Here is a 13,983-nt window from a genome sequence, read left to right as displayed (position 1 = left end):
AATCTCATTCCTATAGTCATTCCCCTTCATCCGTCTAACAGGGCCTTAACTCGCGCGAAACCATACTTGATTTGGATGCGGAATAGGTCCGACGCCCTTTGGACCCGATTTCGTCCGAATGGCTCATAAACCGTCAGATTAAGTGGTCAAGTAATAACAGGGAATTATCCTTTTACATTTGTCTAAATCAAATAAAGTCAACTATTTGTTTGTTGTTTGAATACTAAGCTTAACTCCGAAATACCGAATAAATGGAGGTCTCCGTTGCCTCTCAGATTCGTTTCTGATTTTTTATTACAATATACAAATGTTGATTGGTGATAATTGTATTTCAAAAATAAATGAATGAAAATATAAAGATGGAGATAACAAATAAAAATCTAATTTGTGCTTTTGATAGTTTCTTATTTACATATGTTTAATATTATATGCTACTCTAATTATCAATTAACCAACATGAAAACATAAATTTATTAGCTAAAAAATATTTATTGATAATTAAAATTGACACTTAATTGATTGTAGAACAACAATTGACCTCTCGTTCTTAATTTGATTTTTTTTAACACAACTTAATATTAATTATATAAATATTCTCGTTTTCTTGTTATTTGTTCTATTTTACATATTTATTTTCGTCCCAAGACGAAAGACAAATAGAAAAGCAATTTTCTAAGTTCGATACTCAAATAATCCGGTACCTTCAACATGCTAATAGATGGATAAAATTGATAGAAAAATAGTTTCAAAAGAAAATAATCATATAATTTGAGGAATTAATTGATATCTCTTGTTAGAATTTGGAAGATCGATATAAACATAAACAATTAAATATTTTCAACATAGTTAAAAATTCCTTTGAATAGAAGTGCAATAAACAAAAAAGTAAAAGTTACCACCTCTGTACGGGCCTACGGGGAGTGTAAAATTACATTTTTTTTTTCCCACAAATATCAAGTTAATGAATCCAACGATGTAAAAGATTCTTTTGACACGAGATCAATCGGTCCAAATGATATTAATTTGGACCTAATCCTAACCCACTTGATTAAGTTTTCGTAACACAACTAAGCAAACAGAGCACTGGCCACTGGGTGTTGTTTTTCCTATGCTTATACCTAAACAAAAACACTAAGCTACACGGTCGGTTGTGATTTGTGAAGCAGAAATATCAGAAAAATATATATGTATATGCATTATACATGAACCGTTGGATTGAAAAATTAGACACTACGTAATCCATCCGGCTGTCCAATAGGGTACCACGCGTCACCCCGCAATTCACGCTTATGGTGGCGCCCACCCTCCCGCCTAATGTGCATGATTCGCAGACACTGAAAAAATTTGTCAGGCTAGAGCGTTTTTTTTAATTACCACCCCAATAAATTAAAATTAAATGAATACCACCCGAATTACTAAATTTAAGATTCCGTCACGTTCGCACCATGAATTTGCGGACGGATCGCCACCCGTTCACGTAATGAATTTGCGGACTGACCCGTTCCTGACCTGACCCGCTCCCGATGACCCGTTCGCACCATGGATCTGCGCACGTGGTCGCGTAATGGATTTGCGGACTGACTCGTTCCCGACCTGACCCGCTCGACTGACCCGTTTCCGACCTGACCCGCTCCCGATGATCCGTTCGCATATCCATGGTGCGAACGGGTCAGTCCGCAAATCCATTTCGCGAACGGGTTGGCGATCCGTCCGCAGATCCATGATGCGAACATGGCGGAATCTGAAATCTGATTATTCGGGTGGTATTCATTTAATTCTAAATTATTTCGGTAGTAACTAAAAAAAACGGGGCTTTAGATAAATTGAAAATTTAAGATAAATTGGCAACAATTAGAGTCCGATGTCCGTTATAAATTTGAGGCTGATGTACTTTTTAAAATCTGTACACGCTAGATTCGTACGAATATAAAAGGCAATGCACAAAGAATACTAAAACGGTATAAACAGATTTTAAAACCGATTGGACGAATGCGAAACTCATCGAACTCAAATTTTAATGAGAAATGTTCTTTGTCCACTGACGTTTGTCCACAAATTGTCCATTATCTTATCCACTCTAACTGATTTTAACGACTCTACTTTTCTTTTATAAATCAGATCTCTCTCTCAATCCGTATAACCGTATTCTCTCCTCTTTACGAAAACCAGATCTCTTTCTCTCTCCACAGCCTCGATCTGTCAATCGATTAAAAATCAATAACGACGATGCTCTGATCCTCCTCCGCCTTCGTACGGAGACTTCTCTTCCTCTACTGTGCCACTTATTACTCCTCTATCGGCTGGTACACTTCTTACCGTACGATCCTTACTGTTGTTTCCTCTCATCGTATCTCAGGTTCTACTCAATTCTCCTTCTCGATTTTTGTTTTGATGATATTTATCGTTTTTTAATCGAAATTAAATAAAGTTTCTATTCGTTCAAGACAGAAAAAGACAACGAATACGAATGACAACAGATACGAGTAAAATGAAGGCATAGGCCTTGTTCTATAAAATTTGATTTGGATATATCTCCTGTGTGAATGTGAATAAAAGAAAAAGACAAAAGGGAAGGCAAAAATGTGGAGAAACAATCAAAAAAATCTCACGCAACATTACTTTTTTCATATATGTCCCTGAAAATAATCGTATTTAGATGTATTTGTTATGTTAGTTGGAACTTGCAAATGATGTCATTAAAGATTGACACATTTAGATTTGAATCTAAATAGACATATTTAGATCTGCAACACATTTAGATCTAAATTGAAAATTTAGCGCTTTTTTATCTGTTTCACTTGATCTGTTTAGGTTTTAAAGTGTCGATTTGTTATGTTTACAGTCTGGATCGGTTAGGATTACAGTATCTATTAAATAGTTTTACAGGATATATGCAATAGCTTACATCATCTATGCAATAGTTTTCAGTTCTTTATTTTACATATCTAGATTGATTCATGCAGCTTGTTCAGTTAGTATTCTAGCCGATTCAATTGTTTTACATGATTCTTGCACTAGTTGTATATGATTCTTGCAATTATTTTACCGGATCCTTGCAATTTTATTTTACATAATTCTTGAACTAGTTTTACAGGATATCGAACTGTTATAAAAGTTTCTGGATGTTTGAAAATGTGAAGTACGTTTTTTGTAGGATTTGTTATTTAAGTTACAGCATTGAATGATGAATTTTACAGTATTGGTGCATATTGAAATGTTTTCATATTACAGGCACTCCTATGATTTTCAGTCAGGTAAATAACTTGTAATATTATTTTATAATTCTTATTTGTTATAAATCGAATTTGTTTCATTGTTTATTTTATTATTATGTAGGATGACATCTCAAAAGAAAGTGTTGTTCTTGTGATGAGGCTTCTTACTTATCCGAACAATGAACACATGAGGTTTTTAATGTAAAAGTTATTTGTCCATAGTTTTTTTGTTGCTATATGCTATTCTGAATGTTACGGTGAATATTTTTATCTTGTGTTGAACAAATGTTGTTTGTGATGAACATATGTTGTTTTGTGGTGAACAGATTTTTTGTGTGATGATGGATGTATGTATAGATTTACCAATTTTAGAGTATACATGGTATTATTTTATGGTTTATATTTTGAAATTTTACAGTATACATAATTCTTTGTAGGTTGTAGTTTAAACTGAAATATAACATTTGTTACATTTTATCTTACAGTATAGATGATATTATTTTATGGTTTAGTTTTAGAAATTTTACAGTATACAAGAATCAATTGAAAATTGACAGTATTATGTGAAAATTTACAGTATTATTTGAAAATTTTACAGTATACAAGATTCAATTTTACAGTATATATTTTACGATATACAAGATTCAATTAAAAATTCTACTGTATACAAGATTCAATTTTACAGTATACAAGATTCAATTGAAAATTCTACTGTATACAATATTCAATTTTACAGTTCTACTGATTCAATTTTATAGTATACAAGATTCAATTGTAAATTTTACTGTGTAGAAGATTCAATTTTACAGTATACAAGATTCAATTGAAAATTTTACTGTATACAAGATTCAATTTTACAGTATACAAGATTCAACCTAGTGCGGAAGCTAATAATTAACTCTAACTGCCAATAATCACTAATAACCGCTAATAACTAACTCTAACTGCCAATAACTTCCTATAACTATAATTTCTGAAAGTACAATTTGAAAGTACATTTATTTTGTCCTGTTGTGCAAGTTGCAATCTTTTTCTAACTATCATGGGACCACTTCAAATAGTTGCTGGATGTTTTGTGATTAACTGATATATTTTATGTGATATATTGTATAATTATACAGCATGTAGAAGTAATTTTACAGTATTCGCGCAAGTCAAAGCTGTGGACAAATGGTGGACAAAAGGCTGTGGACAATTAGACGCTTCCAATTTTAATTATGAGCATCGAATCCAAATTGTTTCCTGCGAGGATACAGACTCGTGTAGGAAATTTGGTTTCTACAAAAAAATATTTGTGTGTGTGAGCAAAATTAAAGTGTGATATGCTTATAAAAAAGAATTAGTTAGTACATCTCCAAAAGACTATTGGATTGACTTTGAACTATGAGTACAAATCGTTAAAATTCAAGTACTTCGTGAGTGATGCATGTACATTCAAAAAATTTAAAGTTTTGAATTAATTGAGCACATGAACATGATCAAGCGATAAAAAAAATAATAATAAATTAATACATAAAATGTTCATTATTTTAACTACTTGATCATGTATTGAATAAATTCAAAACTTTAATGCATATACATGTATCACTCATAAAGTATATAAATTTTAACAAAATCAATATGATAATTTTTTAGAGGTGTATTCACCAACCCATATGTATATATATTATGGAGATCGGCAACCCGTTAGAACGGTTGATGCTACCAGCCGCACTACTTATATATGCGTTACCAAAAAGAGTAAGATAAACATTGTGAAAGATTTGGACCGTTCAAGTTCGATTCACACATGAATCTTTACACAAAATTGACAGTACGTGTCATCCCACCGAGACAATTCTCAGCAGCTTTTATAAGAGAAGGAATATTTAATTGTTCAATTTTATTCATATGGATTAAATCAGATCTATCTTCTTTTCTTTTTTTTTTCTTTTGAAAACTAGTAAATAATTTTATTGATACAAAGTAGCTGTTACATAGGATTAACTAGACAATCAGTTAAAAACACACATCTAAACAAAACAGATCTATCTTTATTTTTTTTTGTTCTACTGATAAAAAAAAAGATTGATCTATTTTTATCAGTAGAACAAAATTAATTTGATTAGATTTAGGCCTAAGAGCTTAATTAGCAAAAAAACGATTAGATTTAATGTCGACCATATGATTTGAAATGCGCAATGCGTATCTTTTGAAACCATTACACTCTAATCGGAAAGGGGCTAAATCACATAAAACATGACATGGCAATCAAATTCCAGCGTGAAGAATGATAGTAAGAGGAGATGACGAAGAAGAATTCACTTTGTGCGACTTTTCTTTCTCCAAAATGAGCAGCAAAATCCCTATCAGGATAAAAAAAGTTGACGAAAAATCATAAAACCGAGTAAAGAGACGCAACTAGGGGTGCAAACGGGTTGGATATCCGACTCCGTATCCGAAAATTTAATACGGATATCCGATATCCGAATACCTATGCGGATACGGATATGATTTTGAATTTTAATTATCCGTATCCGAATAGTAGATATATATTATATAATTTAATATGTATTTTGAAAATAATTATGTCATTCACTATTATAAAAAGCGGATATCTGTATCCGTATCCGGTTAATATCCGATCCGTATCTGTATCCGTCTAATATCCGATCCGTATCCGTATCCGTATCCGTATCCGTATCCGTATCCGTATCCGTATCCGTATCCGTATCCGTATCCGGAAAATAAAAACAGATATAATATGATTTTACCACTATCCGATCTGTATCCGATCCGTTTGCACCCCTAGACGCAACGGCCCTTTCTTTATGCTGAGAGGAAATGCAAGAAGACGTTCATCTCTTTTTTAACAAACTCATAATTTTGATACTCTTGATATGCAAATTTATATACTTTTATTTTTGGGAATTTTGCAGAGCGGAGTTACCGTGACATCGGTGGTACGTGCTACTAGCTAACTCCAAAACTTATTGGATACTTCAAGGTATGAATTCAAACTGAACTATAATATGAGTGATGTGTTTATGTGCAAAATTTATAATTTGTCGAATTATTTTAATACTAAGTCAAACGGTCAACAAATGATAAAAGTGAATACATTAAAATTAATTAAAAAAAAACTCTTAGATTTGACCGCTTGACTTGATAATTAATAATATTGAAAAATTATAAATTGTACATGCAAAGACACTACTTATGAAATATATCGATTTGAATGATTTCGATTTGTTGTTGGAAACCGATTTGATAGGTTTTGAAGTTTGTAATGTTTAGCAAAAACTAGAATCCTAAATTAATGGTGAAATCCTTAGGGATACGTCCTTTTTTCAAAAATAAAATAAAATTAGTGGTAAAATCATAAATTGAATGAAATTTTAGAATTTTAGAAACTATTTTCTTCAATATTTTTTTTCATTCCGATTAAACAAATTAAATTTCAAATTAAATCTTCATGTTTTCTTTATTAAATTAAATTATATTCTCGTTGATTTTTTTTTTTTTAAAACCAAACTGGCAGAGGCTGCCAGGGATATATTCAAGGCTTAAAGGGTCCAATTACAAGTCTATCCAATCATGACATCTCTTGAACCCCTGAAAAAAATAAAAATAAAATAAAATAACAGTAATAAAATTACATCTCAACAATGCCTATGCCCCTTGCACTAGCCGTACCAGTATTAGTTAATTTGGTACCAGTATTCTCGTTGATTTTTATTAGAATCAAAGCGTTAATGACTAATGAGATATTGTCCAATTAGAAAAGAAAATCAACTCTAGACTTCTGTTGCCAGAGACCACGGAGGTATAAGAGGTACACGTGGGGCCCAGAGGATAGCTTATCCAAGAAAATGCAACAGATAGGTTGAATCTGGTAAAGTCTTGTATACGTGGAGTGTGTATTCTGGGTAAGGGTAGGTGACTGGATTTTAGTCGTGTTACTTAGAATTGTTTGACACGTGTACATATTATATACTAAAACGTGTCAAAGTATGGCTGGTTCTAATAAGAAACTAGATACCGCAAAGACCAGAGAGCAAAGAGGGTCATGAATTTGGTGGATCGTTGCAACTTCCAACTTCCAAGCAACCATTCAAGATATCTTATCCACTTTTTAATTATAAAGATTCATTATTGGAATCTTTTCTTTTCCGGGGATGGGAGGATTTAACGGACACGTATCCTCTGCAGTAACGTACCGTTTGAGTTAATTTTTGAACCGTACGATCAGAATTCGGACCAATCCGGCCCAAGCCTATAACACACGGGGCCCTTTAATATTAGTACAGATCTCAATCAGACGGTCCACATTTTAACTCAAAATTTGAGTTAATGCAGAAGATATGAATTCAGATTTAACTGCGCGAATTTGATCTGCACCATTCATTTCCTTCGAGATTTGAGGAAGGATCCCATTTCACTACGAATTCTGCAATACCAGATTGTGTAGAATGAGATCTAAGTTATCCGTTTCAATCTGGTACGAATCTCTTTTTTGAAAACTTGGTAGTAGCTACCAAGGTTCGTGAGGGGAAATCGAACTCTCGACCTTTGGGTATAACAACTCTAGGACATTTTCCTAGCCAATTATGCTACCTCCCCTTTCTCAATCTGGTACGAATCTCAAAATGGACTCTTATATTCTAAATCAGGGTTGTAAAAAGTGGCCATTTAGCTCGATTTATCATAAAGTGGTTGTCACCAAACCTTCACGAACAAACTTGTCAGAGGGCTGTTTGCGGATGAAACCGACTAATCAAACGATTTATCTGATTAATCGTTCGTTTTTCATTTTTATTATTTTTCAGCATTTATCCGTTATATGCATTATATTTTATCTTGTTTTATTGGATCTTTCTAAAATAGCAATTTCATAAAACTTTATTAATTAACAAGAAAATCAAATTAAAATAAGTTTATTTAATAAGTTCAATAAGTTAAATTAATCATTTTTATATAAGTATATGTACATACTTTTAATTAAAATGCAAAATTGTTCGCAAAATTTCAATTAATCGACTGCACAGATTAATCGCTTGACGGTATTACATCCGTCTGACGAACACATATCGTTATTTACAACACTGTTTAAAATATACACGAATTGATTTTGATTTAGCCGAGAGTTTTCTACCTCCTCAATTATTTAATTACGAGGATATGGATGCTTTCACTGCTCAGATATCTACTCCTTTAGCCTTATTTTTACAATAACGGTAATATTTTAGAGGCCTACGGGTTAAAAAAAAGCTAGTGCAGCTGAGTTTGGTTTTGTAAGTGTCACAGAAAATTAATATATATTTTTTAAATAATAGATTGCGTATTCAATTTACAATTGTTAGCAGCTAGTAAAATACGTTTTAACTTATTCAAAATGTGTGATAATAATTATCGACAGCTATGTTCATAGGCGGAAGCAGGGGCGGAGCCACCCTCAAGCAATGAGGTCAATTAATTCTCATTAATTTTCAATTTTTTTTTTTTTTTACTTAGTTTGTATATAGTTAAGAGTAAATTGCTATGGGCAAGACAAATTTGACCCCCATTCACAGTAGAAAATTTTTAAATATTTGATTCTTATTCACGTTTGACCTCATAGTCTGAAAGTCTGACTTTACTCCTGAGCAGAAGTATGTATTGAGAAAATGAAGCTAAGTCCCCCAATATTTTTTTTTATCCTTTAAAATTTACAAACATTATTATTATTATTATTATTATATAAAATGAAATTACATACACTTATTCATCCAGTTCTTTTTATCTCAATTATCTAAATTTGTTACCAAATATGTTATGTGAAAAATACATTGGGATTATTTGAGTGAATTCAATATATTAGTCATTTGACCGGAATTGACAAAAGAAATTCCCTATGACTTCATCCCTAAATTATTAAGTCAACTATTCGTAACCAACTAAGTAATTAAGTGAATAAGTGTGCATGCAATCACTGTGTATTTTCAAAATGAGAAATTTAGATATATGCATATTATGACTTGTTCAATTAGATATTTCTCATCTAAATTGAAAAATTAGTTATTTTCTTATCTTAACTTCACAGATTTATTAATATACTGAATATTATAACTTAAAACTAATTATTTTGCCCTTCTTCAAAACTGTGTACTGCTAATTCTTCTTCTCTTTTATCGGGATTTTCTCTCTCATGCTAATGAATCGCGTGTTGCCACATCAGCACTTAGTGCGTGATTCTGTCTCATGTAGCTAACAGACGCTTCAACCAATTCATCTCCATCGTCTTCAGTTTGGGTGTTGCTCGTTCTGCCTAGTATTGATGAAATGGGGATCGAGCTACGCAACACGTTCTTCAGCACGCCCTTTCATGCTTGAGGGGCTCAGTCGCAACTCAAGCAATTTAAATAGAACGTTGTCCAGTTCGCTAAAAGAAAGGGAAAAATTGGGCTGAAGACAGGGAAAACTAGACGACGGAGAGAAGTTACGGAGAAGAACAAGAAGGGAAAGATGGCGAAAAAGAGAAGGAATGTAAAAGAGTGACAACAAAAGTGGAACAATGAGCAATGCACATTTTTAAAGAAGGACAAAAAAAGTTAAGGCTTGGGTGCTATGGATAGCACAAGGTCATCCGTGTTATAGTCTCAAAAATCTATCGTATAAATTTCAAATTTCAATTTAAGTAGCTCAATAAATTGGTTATATAATAAACTTGTAGAATACTAATTTTTATTATTTTTTATGATTTATGAAAGATGGTTAAAAATAGTCTAAAACTAAAGAAAATTGTCAATAGTTTAGGTTATTTTTTGCCATTTTTTATAAATCATAAAAAGTAGTATAAAAATTTCAAAAATAGTAAAAAATAGTATTCTACAAGTTTATTATATAATCAATTTATTGAGCTACTTAAATTGAATTTTAAAGTTTATATGACAGGCTTTTGAAACCGTAGCACGGATGATCTTATGCTATCTATAGCACCCAAGCCTTACTCAAATAGTTTATTTGACTTTTGTTTATTATGAAATTATATTTTAAAGTTATAATTTTCACAAATGAGTATATTAATAAATTTGTAAAGTTAAGATGGGAAAATAACTATTTTTTCAATTTAGATAGGGAAATATATAAATTAAATGTTTATGATGGGTATATGTCTAAATTTTTCTTTCAATATTTATTTTAGAGGGTATCGGACCATCGAGTGTTCCAAATAACAAGCGTGTTGCTGCTGACAGATGGTGGGGGTGCTGGATTTCCAGCTTCATAAAAGATGAAGCCACATACCTTTTGTATCGATCTCGTATACTTATCTTAGCTCTTTCAGTGGCTTAGTTTTAGGAAATACATTTGCAATTACTGTATTTTGGTGGAACATTAAGCGTAGAGCTTTTATATTTTGTTTTGTTTTGCAATTGGGCATATCTGTGTAGCAGCATGATATGTGAACATGAGTACTTGTAATTAACTTGATGATTTCATGCAAATGAAATGGGCATATACTGCCTTTTATAAAAAAATAATAATAATAATAATAATAATAACAAGCGTGTATTTGTCAAGTGTGCATTGTATAAAATTCAAATGTGTATTTAAAATAGTTGTTAACAATTGTCAAAAATATATTTTGACTTGATTAAAATATAAGAAAACTACATATTGACTATTAATAGATATGTCGAAATAAATGAACAGTAGCTAGATTTGCATTTTTCTACAATCAAGTATGCACTTAAAAATGCATAAGGAAGTAAATGATAAATATTTAAGAGGTGAGTTGAATTAGTTTTTGAATCAATTTTTTATTAATAAAATTATAAACTAACTACGTTTCTAACATAAATGATAATATAAATCTTATAGATCCGAATATGCTGTTTTTTTTTCTCAGGGAAAGTAGGTTTTTGTTTTTCTTCATCCAACCGTTAAAATCTTTTTAACAATTCTGCTTTTTTATGTATTTTTTTTTTAATTCAGATTTGTAATAAAACTAACAAAATAAACGGTTGAAAAAGATTTGAATGGTTGAAATAGAAGAAAAGCAGAAATAACCTCCTCAAATAACTCATTACATTGTGACAACAAGCACTCTAGCTTTCATAGATCCATATATAGTTTGTGACACTATTTTGTTATTTTTTGAAAGAAAGATGGAGCCATGATCCGATTTTTTTATAAATATCCAAAATTAATAACAAATTACCGAATCTAACCCATTTTTCAACTTATTTCGAAAACTAGCCAAATCGGTTATTGGATAACCGGAAAAATAATTTCTTTCCGGGTCACGGGTGACCGGATTTGGGGCAAGAAACCGGTTAACCATTAACCGGAAATATGTCATGGAACCGGTTATTGGTTAACTGGATTCTAGGTCCGGTTAATGGGGAGGTTGTTTTTTAAGAGTCCGGTTATTAGTTAACCGGACTTGTGTTTTTTTTTTTTTTTTTTTTAAAAAAGAAATTTCTAATTTTTTTATTTTTTTTATTAAAATATTAGAAATGTTGAATATATTTCTTTGAAAATAGATGGAATACAATATAATTTGATTTATTAGAAAGACTGCAACAAATAACCCGGATCAATATTTTTGAAGCCGGATTTTTCACGGCTGTAAGAAAAATTAATATATTTCTTTATGTGTTATTGGAAAAAAATAAAAATGCTTAGATTCCGAGTTATTGATCCCGGTTTAAAAGTCACTTCTAGGTAATCTAGAAAATATTATGATATTTCTAGTACATTTAATTTATTAAAAGTTGTATCTATTTTGAGAATTATTTTTGAATAACAATTATTAAATAAATTAAAGTTTTTATTTTTTTTTTCAAAATAGATACAACTTTTAATAAATTAAATATACTAGAAAGATCATAATATTTTCTAGATTACCTAGAAGTGACTTTTGAACTGGGATCAATAACTCGGAATCTAAGCATTTTTATTTTTTTCCAATAACATAAAGAAATATATTAATTTTTCTTACATCCGCGAAAAATCCGGCCTGAAAAATATTGATCCGGGTTATTTGTTGCAGTCTTTCTAATAAATCAAATTATATTGTATTCCATCTATTTTCAAAGAAATATATTAAACATTTCTAATATTTTAATAAAAAAATAAACAAATTAGAAATTTCTGTTTTAAAAAATAAAATAAAAACACAAGTCCGGTTAACCATTAACCGGATTTTTTTATTTAAAAAAAAATGAAAATATAACTTTCTGGTTAATGGTTAACCGGATATACTGTTTTGAGTCCGGGAAACCATTAACCGGAAATTTGTCCCAAATCCGGTTATTGGATAACCGGTTTGGGTAGTTTTTAAAATTTGTTCGGGATTTGGATATTTTTTTTTAATTTTATTTATTTTTTGGATATTAATAAAAAAATCGGGTCATGACCTCATCGATTTTGTGAGCACTCTCTCATCCGACATTTTTTATTTTTACCCCATTAAAAAATTATTTTAATAATATTAACCAAAGTTTAGCAACAATTTTAAAAATACCCCACCCGTGGAATTTTAATTCTAATTTAAAAAAAAAAACAGAAATTTGTTTTTATTTTTTATTTTTTGTATTGAAATATTAGAAATGTTGGATATATTTCTTTAAAAATAGATGGAATACAATATAATTTGATTTATTAGAAAGACTGTAACAAATAACCCGGATCAATATTTTTCAGGCCGGATTTTTCGCGGATGTAAGAAAAATTAATATATTTCTTTATGTATTATTGGAAAAAAATAAAAATGCTTAGATTCTGAGTTATTGATCCCGGTTCAAAAGTCACTTCTATGTAATCTAGAAAATATTGTGATCCTTCTAGGACATTTAATTTATGGAAAGTTATATCTATTTAAAAATAAAATAAAAACTTTAAGTTATTTAATAATTATTATTCAAAAAGAATTCTCAAAATAGATACAACTTTTTATAAATTAAATGTCCTAGAAGGATCACAATATTTTCTAGATTACATAGAAGTGACTTTTGAACCCGGATCAATAACTCAGAATCTAAGCATTTTTATTTTTTTTCCAATAATACATAAAGAAATATATTAATTTTTCTTATAGCCGCGAAAAATCCGGCCTGAAAAATATTGATCCGGGTTATTTGTTACAGTCTTTCTAATAAATCAAATTATATTGTATTCCATCTATTTTTAAAGAAATATATCCAACATTTCTAATATTTCAATACAAAAACAACAAATTTCTGTTTTATAAAAAAAAAATTAAAATTCCACGGGTGGGGTATTTCTAAAATTGTTACAAAACTTTGGTTATTATTATTAAAATAATTTTTTAATGGGGTAAAAATAAAAGAATAAAGATTTTTATCCCCCAATCTATTTCCCCCATTCATCTCCCAGTCAATAACTACTTGTGGGGACCATTAACTAACTGCACTTCATTAATTACTTGGGAGACCACCTAATATTTGATAGATTTTATAACTGACGCGTGCAAATCTGAATACCTATGCACGCAAGTGTTAATATATAATACATCAAGTATTCATACCTAAGATATTAAGTACTTTGAAAAAAAATCTGGACACATTGCACACACATCTTTTACACGTTTTTAGAGTTGGATTTTTTTTCCGTTCAATCTCTTCAATATTTCTGACGATATGTGAGAAAATTTGTAAATCTAAAATCATGGACGTCCTCTACGTAATTTTCTCTTTCAAATGAGATTCATGATAACGTACTTTCGGGTTGTCCGTCGTGCAAGTATTCATATCTTGTCATGCAAGTATTCATATCTTGTCGAGCA

This window comes from Carex rostrata, chromosome 3 (assembly GCF_964058835.1).
Source record: "Carex rostrata chromosome 3, lpCarRost1.2, whole genome shotgun sequence".
NCBI classification, from domain to species: domain Eukaryota; kingdom Viridiplantae; phylum Streptophyta; class Magnoliopsida; order Poales; family Cyperaceae; genus Carex; species Carex rostrata.
This window is presented reverse-complemented; position numbering follows the sequence as displayed.